The following is a 16,069-nucleotide window of genomic DNA, read 5'->3' as shown; positions in this document are numbered from 1 at the left end:
TTTATCTCCATTAGTTACTTCAGAAAGTGTACCCGACGTTTGCTCGTTTTAGCATTGATTCCTTATGGGAGTTCCCTCGCGACTGTGTCCCCTTAAGAGAGACAGCCGGTATATGAGAAACAGTAGTGGTCACAGCACTGACACCTCCAGCAGCCCCCCCCCCCCTCCTCTCCCTACGTCCCCCTGCACTTACCCTTCTTCCGATCATACGCCCCTTGGAAATTGGAGCCATCGGTCCCTAAGCTTACACACTATTTCATCTAGCTTCAACTAAATTACGCTGAGGACAACATACGCACCCATGCCCGAGGGAGGACTCGAACCTCCGACCGTAACAAGGCATCCCAGACCGCTCGGCTACCCCGCGTGGCAGACGCCCCTTCATAACCGTTACTGTCTGTTCTTAACGTACACTACTGGCCATTAAAATTGCTACACCACGAAGATGACGTGATACAGACGCCAAATTTAACCGAAAGGAAGAAGATGCTGTGATATGCAAATGATTAGCTTTTCAGAGCATCTACAAAAGGTTGGCGCCGGTGGCGACACCTACAACGTGCTGACATGAGGAAAGTTTCCAACCGATTTCTCATACACAAACACCAGTTGACCGGCGTTGCCTGGTGAAACGTTGTGATGCCTCGTGTAAGGAGGACAAATGCGTACGATCACGTTTCCGACTCTGATAAAGGTCGGATTGTAGCCTATCGCGATTGCGTTTTATCGTATCGCGAAATTGCTGCTCGCGTTGGTCGTGATCCAATGACTGTTAGCAGAATGTGGAATCGGTGGGTTCAGGAGGGTAATACGGAACGCCATGCTCGATCCCAATGGCCTCGTATCACTAGCAGTCGAGATGACAGGCATCTTATCCGCATGGCAGAAACGGATCGTGCAGCCACGTCTCGATCCCTGAGTCAACAGATGGGGACGCTTGCAAGACAACAACCATCTGCACGAACAGTTCGACGATGTTTGCAGCAGCATGGACTATCAGCTCGGAGACCATGGCTGCGGTTACCCTTGACGCTGCATCACAGACAGGAGCGTCTGAGATGGTGAACGCAACGACGAACCTGGGTGCACGAATAGCAAAACGTCATTTTTTCGGATGAATCCAGGTTCTGTTTACAACATCAGGATGGTCGCATCCGTATTTGGCGACATCGCTGTGAACGCACATTCGAAGCGTGTATTCGTTATCGCCATACTGGCGTATCACCCGCCGTGATGGTATGTGGTGCCATTGGTTACACGTCTCGGTCACCTCTTGTTCGCACTGACGGTACTTTGAACAGTGGACGTTACATTTCAGATGTGTTACGAACCGTGGCTCTACCCTTCATTCGATCCTTGCGAAACCCTACATGTCAGCAGGATAATGCACGACCTCATGTTGTTGGTCCTTTACAGGCCTTTCTGGATACAGAAAATGTTCGACTGCTGCCCTGGCCAGCTCATTCTCCAGATCTCTCACCGATTGAAAACGTCTGGTCAATGGTGGCCGAGCAACTGGCTCGTCACAATACGCCAGTCACTAGTATTGATGAACTGTGGTATCGTGTTGAAGCTGCATGGGCAGCTGTACCAGTACACGCCATCCAATCTCTGTTTGACTCAATGCCCAGGCGTATCAAGACCGTTATTACGGCCAGAGGTGGTTGTTCTGGGTACTGATTTCTCAGGGTCTATGCACCCAAATGGCGTGAAAATGTAATCACATGTCAGTTCTAGTATAATATATTTGTCCAATGAATACCCGTTTATCATCTGCATTTCTTCTTGGTGTAGCAATTTTAATGGCCAGGAGTGTATAAGACGATCCAACTGTGAACTACTCGTCTTGTTCCACCATGGGCCAATTTCGGTAGCAATATTTTGTGATCCACACAATCAAATGCCTTAGCTGAATCAAGGATGATGCCTAGTATTCGCAAAGTTTTGTTTAATCTGTCCAGTACCTCACTGAGAAAAGAGAATATAGCGTTTTCAGTTGTTGAGCCTTTGAAAGCAAACTGGGCGTTTAACTATGTGAACTGCAATGATTAATTACCCTTGCAAAGAAGTCTGTTCAATAACTTTTGCAAAATACCGATGGCATAGCAATAGGCCTAAAATTGTACTTTAGTCGATGAGGAAACTGGATTTATTTGTGCCTGGATAGGTCAGTCGGTAAGAACATTACTCGCGAAAGACAAGGTTTCGTGGTCGACTGCCGGTCCAGCGCACAGTTCTAATCTGTCGCGAAGTTTCAACCAGAAATAGTTTTGCTGTTAATAAAGTGCAGAATGAATAAAAAAAGAAAGAACAAATTTCAGTTGTCTGTTACAGACAATCTATGAAAGATAGAAACACATTGCGCATGTCACTGGATAAATGAAGATGGAAAGTTTTGTCCCTGGTCTGACACTACACCATGTACTAAACATCAGCACCATGTATCTCTGGAAAAACATCGAAGCTCTAGACCATTTCATTCAACACTCGAATCGACAGGTCCCCCTGTTTATTGATCGACAGCTTCAGATTCGATTTCTCAGCTCTAGAAGAGACCCTGTCTTTTATGTACACCCACAAAAAAATATCGCAAGGTATGAAGTCTGGTGGCCTGGCTGGCCAAAAGCAATTAAAAAAATCTTGTTGTCCACCTCTTCCAATCCTACCTTCTCGAATGGTGTTGTTAAGATAACGCCGCATCTCATGGTGAAAGCGAGGCGCGCCACTGCCATGCATAAAAACGAAATCGTTGGGCTCTTTGTGAAGTTGAGGAAACAACCAAATTAGCTGCATGTCCAGGTATGACATTCCTGCCACAGTTTCCCCCTCAAAAAAGAAGTGTCCCTAAACTTCGTGAGTAGAAATGGCACAAAACACATTCCTTTTCGGCGAGTCTCTTTCAAGTTCTACGATGATGCCAGAATTTTCGACTCCCAAATTCCTACATTAGGGCGGTTTGCTTTACCCTGTAGATGAAACGTCGATTAGTCCGAAAAAAAGAGTCATTCGGATAAAGTGTCCTCTGCCACATCTTGGAGAAATGAGATGCAAAATTCGTACCTCTGTTACGGTCGCCGGGACGCAATTGCAGTAACTGCAGCTTGTAAGGCTTCATATGCAGGCGTTGTTACAGAACACGCCACACCGTTGTTTGAGGAAACTGAAGTTCATGGCTTCAAAAATGGTTCAAATGGCTCTGAGCACTATGGGACTTAACATCTGTGGTCATCAGTCCCCTAGAACTTAGAACTACTTAAACCTAACTAACCTAAGGACATCGCACACACATCCATGCCCGAGGCAGGATTCGAACCTGCGACCGTAGCGGTCACTCGGTTCCAGACTGAAGCGCCTAGAACCGCACGGCCACACCGGCCGGCGAAGTTCATGGCCAGGCCTTCTTATGGACTTCCGAGTGTTCTGTGTGGACGCATATTGGATACGCTCGACATTTTCATCAGACGTGCGTAAGCGACCAGTACTCTTCCCTAACCATATGCAATCAACTTCCAATAATTTTGCTTGCCACTCATAAATGCGATTGCACTGAGGCGGCTTCTTGCTGAATCAACGACGGCATGTGCATTGTAGTTGAACAATAGACTGACTTCGAGCAAATTCCAACACACGAAATGATTTCTCGTGTGGTGTAGTCGTCGTGTTGCTACAAACAAACAAAGGCGCAGCTGTGTCAAAGCCTTGGACCTTCCTCTATGCAGTGAGATGCACAATATGTATCTATCTTTTACAGTTTGCAATAAAAACTGAAACCTGTTCTTTCTCTATGGATCACTCGGTAAAGTTTAAGAGGAGCCTAAAGGATTTATTGCTGAGCAGTTCCTCCTAAGCCACTGATGAATTTCTTAGTAGAACTAAATGATGTACTTACAATGTATCAACCCCGTGGCGGTCTATGTGGCGAACAGACTTTCTTCCCCCGCTCCACGCAATTCCCTTTGGTATCGCCAAGCTTGCAGTTAACACATTGGTTAACACATTGTATCTTTAACTATATCTCATAATATGAAAGGTAAGTAATGCCTAACTTCGGCACAGGTTCAGTGCAGTAATGTGATCTATGAAACTGTTTTTGACGATGCTTGACGCCGGCCGCGGTGGCCGTGCGGTTCTAGGCGCTACAGTCCGGAACCGCGGGACTACTACGGTCGCAGGTTCGAATCCTGCCTCGGGCATGGATGTGTGTGATGTCCTTAGGTTAATTAGGTTTAAGTAGTTGTAAGTTCTAGGGGACTGATGACCTACGATGTTAAGTCCCATAGTGCTCAGAGCCATTTGAACCATTTGACGATGCTTGGCTTCAAAAGCCTTCGGAGTGTGAGTACTTGAAAACACTCATGGTAAGCTTTTAATTAATTTGTAACGGTAGTCAAGGGCCTGGACCGACTGAGTTTCCCCTATGTTCCTATTCCGTTTCCACACACCTCGTGAGACAGCCTCTCGTAGTTTTGATCGCAACTCCCAAGTGGAAACTTCAATTACTACAAAAGTTTGATGCAGAGACCAGAGAGCCAATACATGTTAACCAGTGGAGCGCCCACGTGTCTCGATCTATTATACCTAAAATAGAGTGTTAAAAAATTTAATGATACATGTCAAGTATCCACGAATAAACTACCTCAAGCTGGAATCTTTTCCCAATCTCCGATCCTGGCCACAAATATCAGAGCTCTCTTTACAAAGTAGTCATTGAGACAGTTCCGGTACCAGTAACAACCAAAAGCTTCATCTGATTCCGAGTTCACTTCACATTTTTTTTTTTCAATTTGGAGGCTACTGTACATCATGTCTTCCTATGCAAGGAAACCATTTTAGTTTGGAGTTTGACCGGAAAATAGAAAGCCTTATTCACGAAAACCATACCTCAAGTAATTAAAATCATTATCAAATATCCTGAAGATTCACATCCTGAGTGCTGACTGGAAGCTCTCTCCCAAAGTCAAATACAATTATTACAATTGGCCACCCGGACAATTTACGTATTGCGTTGTGAAGACCAAAAATACAGTCCAACCTTGGAAGAGTTCCCATACTTCCTTCTTCTGCAGCATTAGATGTTGAAGCGACGAACTGGAGACAGCTGCACAAACAAATTTCAGGCTTACCTAAAAGTAGCACTAACACCAGAACGACAGTTAGATTTCAAGAGGATCATTACTTTAGAGACTTTCTGTTCAAAAGACGACTTTTAGCCTCCAAATCGACTTAGGTCCTCAGAAGAAATTTTATTTTTCAAGAAAAATCTAGTACTCAGGAAGATATCAGGTTTGGAAGAGCAATTTAGGCTCTCAAGAAAATTCTTAAAGCTTAATGAAGAAGTGATGCATTTATTATTTGTGACTTTAATGATATTCCTTGTAAAAACTGAAAACATGATATATTTTAATGAAAAAGAAAGATGGTCTAATGACTAAAGAGACTGTTTGTCATAAGTAGGAAATCCAGATCTGAATCTTAGTTTGTTTTCCAATAGGATACCAGTCGCCCATGTACCACTGCTGTAGCCCAAGGCGTGTTGTCTTGGCCTGCTCAGTCACCAGACCTGTCCCCAATCGAACACATATGGGACATTATGGACGATAACTCCAGCCAGCATCATCCACAACCAGCTTCAACCGTTCCTGTATTGACCGACTAGAAGCAACAGTTGTGGGACTCCATCCCACAAACTGATATCCGGCAGCTGTACGATACAATGCATGCATGTCTGCACGCTTGCATTCAACATTCTTACAGTCAGACCGGTAATTAATGTACCAGCATTTCACATTTGCAATGTCTTATTTCACGGTTACATTAACGTGTGGTCTTGCAACGTTAATCACTTAAATATTCTACCTAGACGAATGCATTTACGAAATTTTATTACTTCACATTATTTTTTGGAAATTTTTATTTGCGTCAGTGTAATTTCTGCTACGACACCTTAAAAAATGGTTCAGATGGCTCTAAACACTATGGGACACTCTGAGGTCATCAGTGCCCTAGAACTCAGAACTACTTATACCTAACTAACCTAAGGACATTACACACATCCATGCCCGAGGCAGGATTCGAAACTGCGACCGCAGCAGCAGCACGGTTCCGGACAGAAGCGCCTAGAACCGTTCATCCACATGGGCCAGCTACGACAGCTTAACTAGCAAATATGCAACAATGAGCAGTATTATAACTTAGTGTCGAAGCATACGTGGGAATGTGCTCTTTGTGGAAGTGACAACGTGGGAACAGCTGCGCCTTAACAGAAGGGCGCCCGGGTGTCCCCGAAACCGGACGGCAGAAGAAAGTTGTGGCCGGTGCATTTACACGTGGGCGCCGGCCATCTCAGCGATGCCGTCCGCGTCGCTGGCACATTACGCTGCCTTTGTGGCGCCGTCGCCTTGGCGAATACGGCGACTTTTTACTGTTCGCGTACCGTGGCGCGCCGGCCCACTTCATACAAAGTACCTCATTGACTACTGAGCGCGGTTACAGAGTCGCTGTCTTGCTGGGATTTCGGCCACAGCGCGACAAATTACTGCACGGGACAGTTACGGCGACTCGGGGTCGAAAGAAACAATGAGCGACTCCCCAAGTCTCTTCCAGATTCGACGCTGGGCGCAGTCGTGGCTTCGCGAACACTCACAGAATTTTAATCATACTTATATTAGTACGACTTCTCAGAGAACATTCGTCTCATTTGCAATTTTGATAGACAAGTTGTCCTCGAAAACGACATTAAACGAGATTTTATTTACGTCTGAGTCACAAATAGCAGTGGTACGAATTGCGCCGTCCCCTTTTGTACAACTGGCGATTAATGTAATTAACCTAGAATCCTCCCATCTACGTCCGCAGCTCGTGGTCTTGCAGCAGCGTTCCCGCTTCCCGCGCACGTGGTCCCGGGTTCGATTCCCAGCGATGGCAGGGATTTTCCCTGCCTCGAGATGACTGGGTGTTCTTTCGTCGCCTTCATCCTCATCATTCATCCTCATTACGGTCGGAGGAAGGAAATGGCAAACCACCTCCTCTAGGACCTTGCCTAGACGGCGGTGCGGGACTCCCGCATCGTCCCCTACGCTCCCATCTACACCAAGACATACTAAGGCCGTTGCCTGTTCTTCACAGGTATGCTTGCAAAACAATTGCCATCCAAAATAAACATTTTATCGTAACTGATGTTTGAATTATAAACTGTTTGTGATCGAAGACAAGCATCTAGATACCATACAGGAGCAAAGTACACTCTAACGGAAAAAACCAGACGCAAACCACGAAGGAGGTATGCAAACTGGCCCAAAAACACTTATATTCATACAGGAATCGACGAAAAATGCAAAATTGTAAACTTTGGCGGCCGATGGATAGTCTAAACGTGTGAAGGTGCAGCGCTGTTTCCCGGCGCAACTGGCAGGGATAATCTTTGCAAATATGTTTCCGTGTACTCAGTTGGACAATAACCATACCTCGTAGAAAGGCGCGTGAACAATATTCGCAGATGTCAGCATTTGGAAGAGGACATGTAGTTGGGCTCAAAGAAGACAGTTGGAGTAATTGGCGAATCGCTCGACATCTGAAGAGGAGCGATACCACAATTCGACGATGTTCGCAGGAATGGGTGAACCATAGCCAACACAGGGTGAATACCGAAGCTGTCGACCTAGAGAGACGGTAGAGCATGAGGACCGAGCAATCGTCAGAGAAGCACTCAGAGCGCTGGATTCATCATTGTCATCGACCTGGCATGCAACTGATGCTTCAGTGACCAGAAGAATCATTAATAGGTGGATCACAAAAAGGAGGTTGGATTCACGGCGCTCCTTTCGCCGACTGCTATTGATCTCTGCAGACCAAGAACCCAGTTTGCAGTGGTATCGGGCACACTCGGCTTGGAATCTCATTCACTGACGTACAATAGTCTTCAGTGATGAGTCCAACTTGGAACTAAGCCCCGATGACCAGCGAAAACTGTCTGGAGACGCCGCGGACAGTGGTGGGATACCAAATTGTCTCTCGCCCGCCATACGCCCTGGCAACCATCGGAGATGGTCTGGGGTGCCACTCCTTTTCATAGCAGGACTCCTTTTGTTGTCAGCCGCGGCGTCCTTAACAACATAGCGGTACGTCGACGACATTCTATCCCAGTTATGTCTCTCTTCATGGAGATGTTGGGCTTACATTTCAGCACGATAGTACCAGCCCGAACACGGTGAGAGTTTCTATTGCTTATCTTCGTGCCTGCCAAACCCTACGTTGGCCAACAAGGTCGCCGGATGTCTGACATGGTTTGGAGCATTATTGGTGGGGCCTTCCAACCAATTCAGGATTTTGACGACCTAACGCGCTAATCGGACAGGATCTGGACCGATATCTCTCGGTAGGACATTCAACAACCCTTTCAATCAATGCCAAGCCGAATAACTGCTTGTATAAGGCCCAGAGGTGGTCCAAAGAGTCATTGACTTGCTCAATCTGTGAACCTCTTTCTCTTGAATGAATCATCGAATTCTTCTGAAATTGTAATCATTTTTTTGTCTGAAGATGTACCTCCTGTCTAATTCGTTCGTGGTGTGTCAGTTTCTTTGTTTTAGAGTTTATTAAAAACATTAAGATAAAAAATCTATGTCAGTGCTTTGATTATAAGAGTACTATTCTTTCATTCCTTTTTTAAACAGGTTCTCCACGCTTCCAAGGAAGATCATCTCTACAGGATTGGTGTTTTTCTGTTAGGTGAGAACGACTGTTTGTACTCGCCTTTTGCAACTGAATTTTTATTATGCCTTTTAGTCACACACGTTTAACCTCAGTGATTCAGGCATCTTAAGTGATTTCTAAGTTCCCCACGCATTATTTGTGTCCATTGACTCTTGTGGAAGCACATAAGAATCATTGATAAGTTTTCAATCAACTGCGTGTCGCGACCTTGCTGTACATTGCTCGTAACCTTTCTGCTACAAGTCTCCTACATCAACTGTATCTTCGCCCTTCCACTTCTGGGTAACCCGATTGTAAAAAGCAAAAAATTTTGCATCATAGCACGAAATAATTTAACGTAATATCTCTATCGAAGCTTCATACTTCAACATCAAGTATGTATCTTTCCTCCTTTGTGTTTTTTTTTCGAGCGATTTGGTTTTTTGCAAGAAGTACTAAAATTATAAAACATATGTAAGTAAAACAATTGCTGTGGATATATTAACATCACTCCATAGTTAATACGAATACACATTTCTACAACACTGATACGCAAAGATAAACAAAACATCGTTCCAGCCGTTCATTTTTACAAACAGAATAAACAAAGACACAATTTATCACTGACACAACGTGAATGTAAATAGTGCCAAGTATATAACTGTTGTCGTTACAAAGTAGTAAACTAGAAACAAAACTATCAGCTTAAACCAAATATAGAGTGAAATTACCAGTTTTCAGTACCAGCAGATCATTTTAAACAACAATATACAACAATAACAATTATATTTAACGCCCATCGCTTGACGTGTGTATTTTGCGGCATAACTATAGAACACCTATATAATTACAACCAAACTTGGTACGTACGCTCTGTGGGAATAAGGCACATATAGCTCCATATAAGAGGCAGTGGGCGTGAGAAGAAGGTGACAAGAAAACATTTCATAGTATCCAATATGAAATCTCTAAGGTGATTGATAACGGACACAATGACATTTTACCCTTAAGATGTGGCGGTTCGGGTGGGCAAGAGTACTCGAAATACGCCAACACGAGTGAGAAATGTACAGTTTACGGAATCTCTAGGCTGATGGGAGGTAGTTTCGATGATATTTAAGTCGGAGATTAGTCTACTCGAAAAATGTAAAAAACAGGAAAGTGTATAGCTTGTTGCCATATTTATATATGAATGTGTAATATGAATGTAAAGTGACTCGTTCCATATCATTATGATTAATCATACAAAATGATACATGGAACATAAAGCTGAGTAATCTTAGAAATGAACAGAACTTTCTGGGAATTTCTACAAGAACTAAACTTGTTAGAATCATTTTCTCGGGGTATTTGTGTTCTGGGAAAAATTAGGACCCGGGCCGTTACGGATGGTTAGCTGGTACGAGATAAAACTGAGAAGTTAATAGATGAGTTTTACTGTCAGCAGTCATAAAAGAGGTCAGTGTGGTGGCATCTACAAGGTATTTTACATTATGCAGGTTGTTCTAGGAGGAATAGTAGTTATTTTGGCAGGTGGTAGTATGACTAATTTAAATAAAACATTCCATATAACGTCTATCCAGTTTTTATGGTTACAGAGAAACATTTGGTTACAGAGATAAGTGTTTTTGAACGGCACGTACACTGATGAGCCAAAACATTATGAACATCTGCTTAATAGCTCGTTTGTCCGTTTTTGGAACGAAATACATCAGTGATTCTGCGCATCAAGGATATGACAATTTGTTGGTAGGTTTGTAGAAGTATGTGGCATTAGATGTCCACGCAAAGGTCACGTAATTCGCGTAAATAACAGGCCGCTGATTTACGCACGCCGTGACGTAGCACGATAGCGACCCAGGTGGGTCCCATAGGATTTACATCAGGCGAATTTGGTCGCCGAAACATCAACGTGAGTTCACTATAATGCTTCTCAAACCACAGTAGCACGGTTCTGGCTCTAAGACACGGTCAATTATACAGCTGAAATACGTCATCGCCGTCGGGGAAGACGTCAAGCATGAAGGGATGTAGGTAATTCGCAGCTGTCAGTTCCGATGTAAGCGCAGGAGCATAATACTGCCCCCACCAACCTGCGTCAGTGGCACACTGCATGTTTCGAGCCGCCGTTCACCTCGATGACGGCGTTTATGGAGACGACTGGCGACCAAGCGTTGCAAAAATGTGATTCACCCGAAGAGCCGACACGTTTCCACTGATCGACCGTCGAGTCCAGATGGTCCCGTGCCCACTGCAATCATAACTGAGGATGTCGTTTGTCAACATGTGAACACGTAGCGAGGATCTGCTTCGGTGCTCGATGTTCAACAATGTACGATGAGCGGTGTGGTCCGAAACACGTGCGCGTGCACCAGCACTTTGCTCTTTCGGCAGAGATGTTACAGATCACCATCTGTCCTACTTTACAGACCAGATAACCCTCCGAACCCCACGTTCTGAGTAAGGTCGTGGACGTCCAGCCATTTAGCACCTAATGGTAGCTTCACTGGCCTTCCACCTCTTTCTCTAGATGCACACGTGAACGTTCCACCACGCTCGCCGTTTCCGAGATAGCTTTCACGGGCTCTGCGTAATAATAACCTTCCCTTTGCCAAAGTCGCTTACCTCAATGGATTTCCCCATTAGCAGCCCATATCTTCTCTAGTGTGATGCCCCCGTTCGCGCCTGCTCCGCTTACATACTTGTTACGGCGTCACGTGCCCGCAACGCACCAAGCGGCATCCAACGTCGCGACGGGCAGTGGTCATGTTTTGACTGAAGCCGGAATATTACATGATATCACACAAAAAATTCCGAATTTATTCCACCGAAATTATCCGAGGAAAAAAATCTAATGCATTACTTATTGAACACCCCTAGTACAAGAATGTGGTGGACATTTCGTATGCACGGCCTCTATTCTTACCACTTTCAACGATCATCTTCGAAATGGAAATAAAGATAGACGATTGATATTTTGTCAATGTCTGATTACAAATTTCCGAGTAGCTCCATTAATACTGTTTACTCATCAAGCCAGTTTCATTTGTGATGCTATCGGTAACACTCGTAGCTCACATCGGTAGGCCAACGGGAGCTCACATGCCTTTCTGTAGATACATTTGCAACAATGCTTCTCTGTACATGTCTGTTGTGGTGTTTTGTGTTACCTCATCATCTTACAGGGACTCATTAAACACACTTCCTTTTAAACGAGCCCCCACCGTTAATGGAAGAGGTTCCTTTCACTATAAGGATGTGTATGTCCTTCCTGCAGGAATGGGCCCCTGGACAGTCTAGTCGTAAGATCACACATCATCTAAACTACTGACCATTAAAATTGCTACACCAAGAAGATATGCAGATGATAAACGGGTATTCATTGGACAAATATATCATAGTAGAACTGACATGTGATTACATTTTCACGCAATTTGGGTGCATAGATCCTGAGAAATCAGTGCCCAGAACAACCACCTCTGGACGTAATAACGGCCTTGATACGCCTGGGCATTGAGTCAAACAGAGCTTGGATGGATGGCGTGTATAGGTACAGCTGCCCTTGCAGCTTCAACACGGTACCACAGTTCATCAAGAGCAGTGACTGGTGTATTGTGACGAGGCAGTAGCTCGGCCACCATTGACCAGACTTTTTCAATTGGTGAGAGGTCTGGAGAATATGCTGGCCAGGGCAGCAGTCGCCGGTCGGTGTGGCCGTGCGGTTCTAGGCGCTTCAGTCTGGAACCGCGTGACCGCTACGGTCGCGGGTTCGAATCCTCCCTCGGGCATGGATGTGTGTGGTGTCCTTAGGTTAGTTAGGTTTAAGTAGTTCTAAGTTCTAGGGGACTGATGACCACAGATGTTAAGTCGCATAGTGCTCAGAGCCATTTCAACCATTTTGAGGGCAGCAGTCGAACATTTTCTGTACCCAGAAAGGCCCGTACAGGACCTGCAACATGTGGTCGTGCATTATCCTGCTGAAATGTAGGGATCGAATGAAGGATAGAGCAACGGGTCGTAACACATCTGAAATGTAACGTCCACTGTTCAAAGTGCCGTCAATGCGAACAAGAGGTGACCGAGACGTGTAACCAATGGCACCCCATACCATCACGGCGGGGGATACGCCAATATGGTGATGACGAATACACGCTACCAATGTGCGTTCACAGCGATGTCGCCAAACACGGATGCGACCATCATGATGTTGTAAACAGAACCTGAATTCATCCGAAAAAATGACGTTTTGCTATTCGTGCACCCAGGTTCGTCGTTGAGTATACAATCGCAAGCGCACCTGTCTGTGATGCAGCGTCAAGGGTAACCGCAGCCATGGTCTCCGAGCTGATAGTCCATGCTGCTGCAAAAGTCGTCCAAGTGTTCGTGCAGATGGTTGTTGTCTTGCAAACGTCCGCATCTGTTGACTCAGGGATCGAGACGTGGCTGCACAATCCGTTACAGCCATACGGATAAGATGCCTGTCATCTCGACTACTAGTGATACGAGGCCGTTGGGATCCAGCACGGCGTACCGTATTATCCTTCTGAACCCACCGATTCCATATTCTGCTAACAGTCATTGGATCTCGACCAACGCGAGCAGTAATGTCGCGATACGATAAACCGCGGTCGCAATAGGCTAAAATCCGAACTTTATCAAAGACGGAAGCGTGATGGTACGCAATTCTCCTCCTTACACGAGGCATCACAACAACGTTTCACCAGGCAACGCCGGTTTACTGCTGTTTGTGTATGAGAAATCCGTTGGAAACTTTCCTCATGTCAGCACGTTGTAGATGTCGCCACCGGTACCAACCTTGTGTGAATGCTCTGAAAAGCTAATCATTTGCATATCACAGCATCTTCTTCCTGTCGGTTAAATTTCGCGTCTGTACCACGTCATCTTCGTGATGTAGCAATTTTAATGGCCAGTACTGTAAATGTAAGAGGAAGATGGATAGGCAGAAGTGGTTACGTTTCTTGGCCACCGAGGTCCCGGATCCTTACCCCTTTTAGATTTTTGCCTGTAAGTATGGTTGAAAAAAGAAGTCTACGTACAATAAGGAAATACATGAGATGAATTGATCGTTCGGTTTATGATCAATGCTGCCCTCATAAAAGAATGCCAAAGCGACTTCAGAAGAGCTACATGCAATGTTCTCAAGGTAATTCGAAACCACATTCATGTCGGAGTAGAAATTTATGAGAACCAACTTAGAACATACTCATTTGCTTTTGCTTTAACACTTTCTATGAGTTTGTTCTAGCAAATTTGTAAGCAATAGACATTCTAGATGTTTCATGTGGAATGTTTTATTCGATTTAGTCTTGACTACCTCATCCTATTCACTTTTTCTCTTGAAACGCCCATGTACACTATGCGATCAAAAGTATCCGGACACTTGCCTGAAAGTAACTTACAAGTTAGTGGCGCCCTCCATCGGTACTGCTTGAATTCAATATAGTGTTGGCCCACCCTTAGCCCTGATGACAGCTTCCACTCTCACAGGCATACGTTCAATCAGGTGCTGGAAGGTTTCTTGGAGAGTGGCAGCCCATTCTTCACGGATTGCTACACTGAGGAGGGGTGTCGAAGTCGGTCGATGAGGCCTGGCACGAAGTCGGCGTTCCAAACATCCCAAAGGTGTTATATAGGATTCAGGTCCTGACTCGGTGCAGGTCAGTCAATTACGGGGATGTCACTGCCGTGTAACCACTCCGCCACAGGCCGTGCACTATGAACAGGTGCTCGATCGTGTTGGAAGATGCAATCGCCATCGCCGAATTGTTCTTCAACAGTGGGAAACAAGAAGGTGCTTAAAACATCAATGTAGGCCTGTGCTGTGATAGTGCCACGCATAACAACAAGGGGTGCAAGCCCCTTTCATGGAAAACACGACCACACCATAACACCGCTACACACGTTGGCAGATAACGTTCATCGGGCACTCGCCATACCCTCACCTTGCCATCGGATCGCCACATTGTGTACCGTGATTCCTCACTCCACACAACGTTTTTCCACTGTTCAGTCATCCAATGTCTACGATCCTTACACCAAGCGATGCGTCGACTGGCATTTACTTGCGTCATGTGTGGCTTATGAGCAGTCGCTCAACTATGAATTCCAAGTTTTCTCACCTCTCGCCTAACTGTCATAATACTTGCAGTGGATCCTGATGCAGTTTCGAGTTCCTGTGTGATGGTCTGGATAGATGTCTGCCTAATACACATTACGACCCTATTCAACTGTCGGCGGTCTCTGTCAGTCAATCCGGCCGGTGTGGCCGTGCGGTTCTAGACACTACAGTCTGGAACCGCGTGACCGCTACGGTCGCAGGTTCTAATCCTGCCTTGGGCATGGATGTGTGTGATGTCCTTAGGTTAGTTAGGTTTAAGTAGTTCTAAGTCCTAGGGGACTGATGACCACAGATGTTAAGTCCCATAGTACTCAGAGCCATTTGAACCATTTTTTTCTGTCAGTCAACAGACGAGACGGCCTGTACGCTTTTGTGCTGTGCGTGTCCCTTCACGTTTCCACTTCACAATTGCATCGGGAACAGTGGACCTAGGGATGTTTAGGAGTGTGGGAACCTCGCGTACAGACGTATGCCACAAGTGACACCCAATCGCCTGACCACGTTCGAAGTCCGTGAGTTCCGCGGAGCGCCCCATTCTGGTCACTCACGATGTCTAATGACTACTGTGGTCGCTGATATGGAGTACCTGGCAGTACGTGGCAGCACTATGCACCTAATATGAAAGACGTATGTTTTTGGGGGTGTCCGGATACTTTTGATCTCATAGTGTATGAAGCCATAATTGCGTAATCACTTGCTTATGAAAACTAGGCACATTTATAAATCATAGATTTACATTATCAAATTTACAAAATTTTAGTGTGAATGTGGGAGAAATGTTGTAAGTAAACACATAACAAAAGTATAATTATTTGGTGAAACCGTCTTTTTCGTACTCTCCGTCACAACCGCATTCAACCAGCACGCTAACAAACACTACAATAATTATATTTTCAAGCGATGTTATTAGTTCTGAAGCGTTATAACCTAGCTGCATTACCAGTTAGGCTTGTACTTCGATACAGATACTTGAATATATTTCAGGAATGAAATCGTACGATGAAATGCCGGTTGTACGTTTTCATATTTTTACTATAGTCCTCTTGTGTTGTGAAGCCCTACTAAAAACTGCTCTACATTGCCTTTGGATGTCCGAAATGGTGCAGTGACGCTTTGTTTTTCTTCAACTCAATATTCGGAGATGAAGGATACGGATAACAACATCTTCACGGACAATGTTTTTTAGTTTGATTTAAGTGTTGCGGAGCCGAACTAACCTGTACTCTGACTCTCTGTGAG

The 16,069-nt window shown here is 45.1% G+C and overlaps 1 protein-coding gene across 2 annotated transcripts in view; it reads left to right on the top strand.

Annotated features, from left to right (window-relative positions):
- Positions 1-16,069, top strand: part of LOC126236753 (myosin-6) — a 300,874-nt gene that overhangs the window by 162,043 nt on the left and 122,762 nt on the right. The window contains exon 3 of one of the 2 annotated variants that reach the window (XM_049946293.1): positions 8,673-8,727. The exons of the other annotated variant lie outside the window; for it this stretch is intronic. The gene's annotated coding sequence lies outside the window, so the exon portion shown is untranslated. The remainder of the gene's footprint in view (positions 1-8,672; positions 8,728-16,069) is intronic. 2 annotated transcript variants of the gene reach the window in all.

The sequence above is a fragment of the Schistocerca nitens genome, chromosome 2, assembly GCF_023898315.1.
Source record: "Schistocerca nitens isolate TAMUIC-IGC-003100 chromosome 2, iqSchNite1.1, whole genome shotgun sequence".
Classification (NCBI taxonomy): Eukaryota; Metazoa; Arthropoda; class Insecta; order Orthoptera; family Acrididae; genus Schistocerca; species Schistocerca nitens.
The sequence above is the reverse complement of the archived record's forward strand: the minus strand, read 5'-3'. Positions and strand labels throughout refer to the sequence as shown.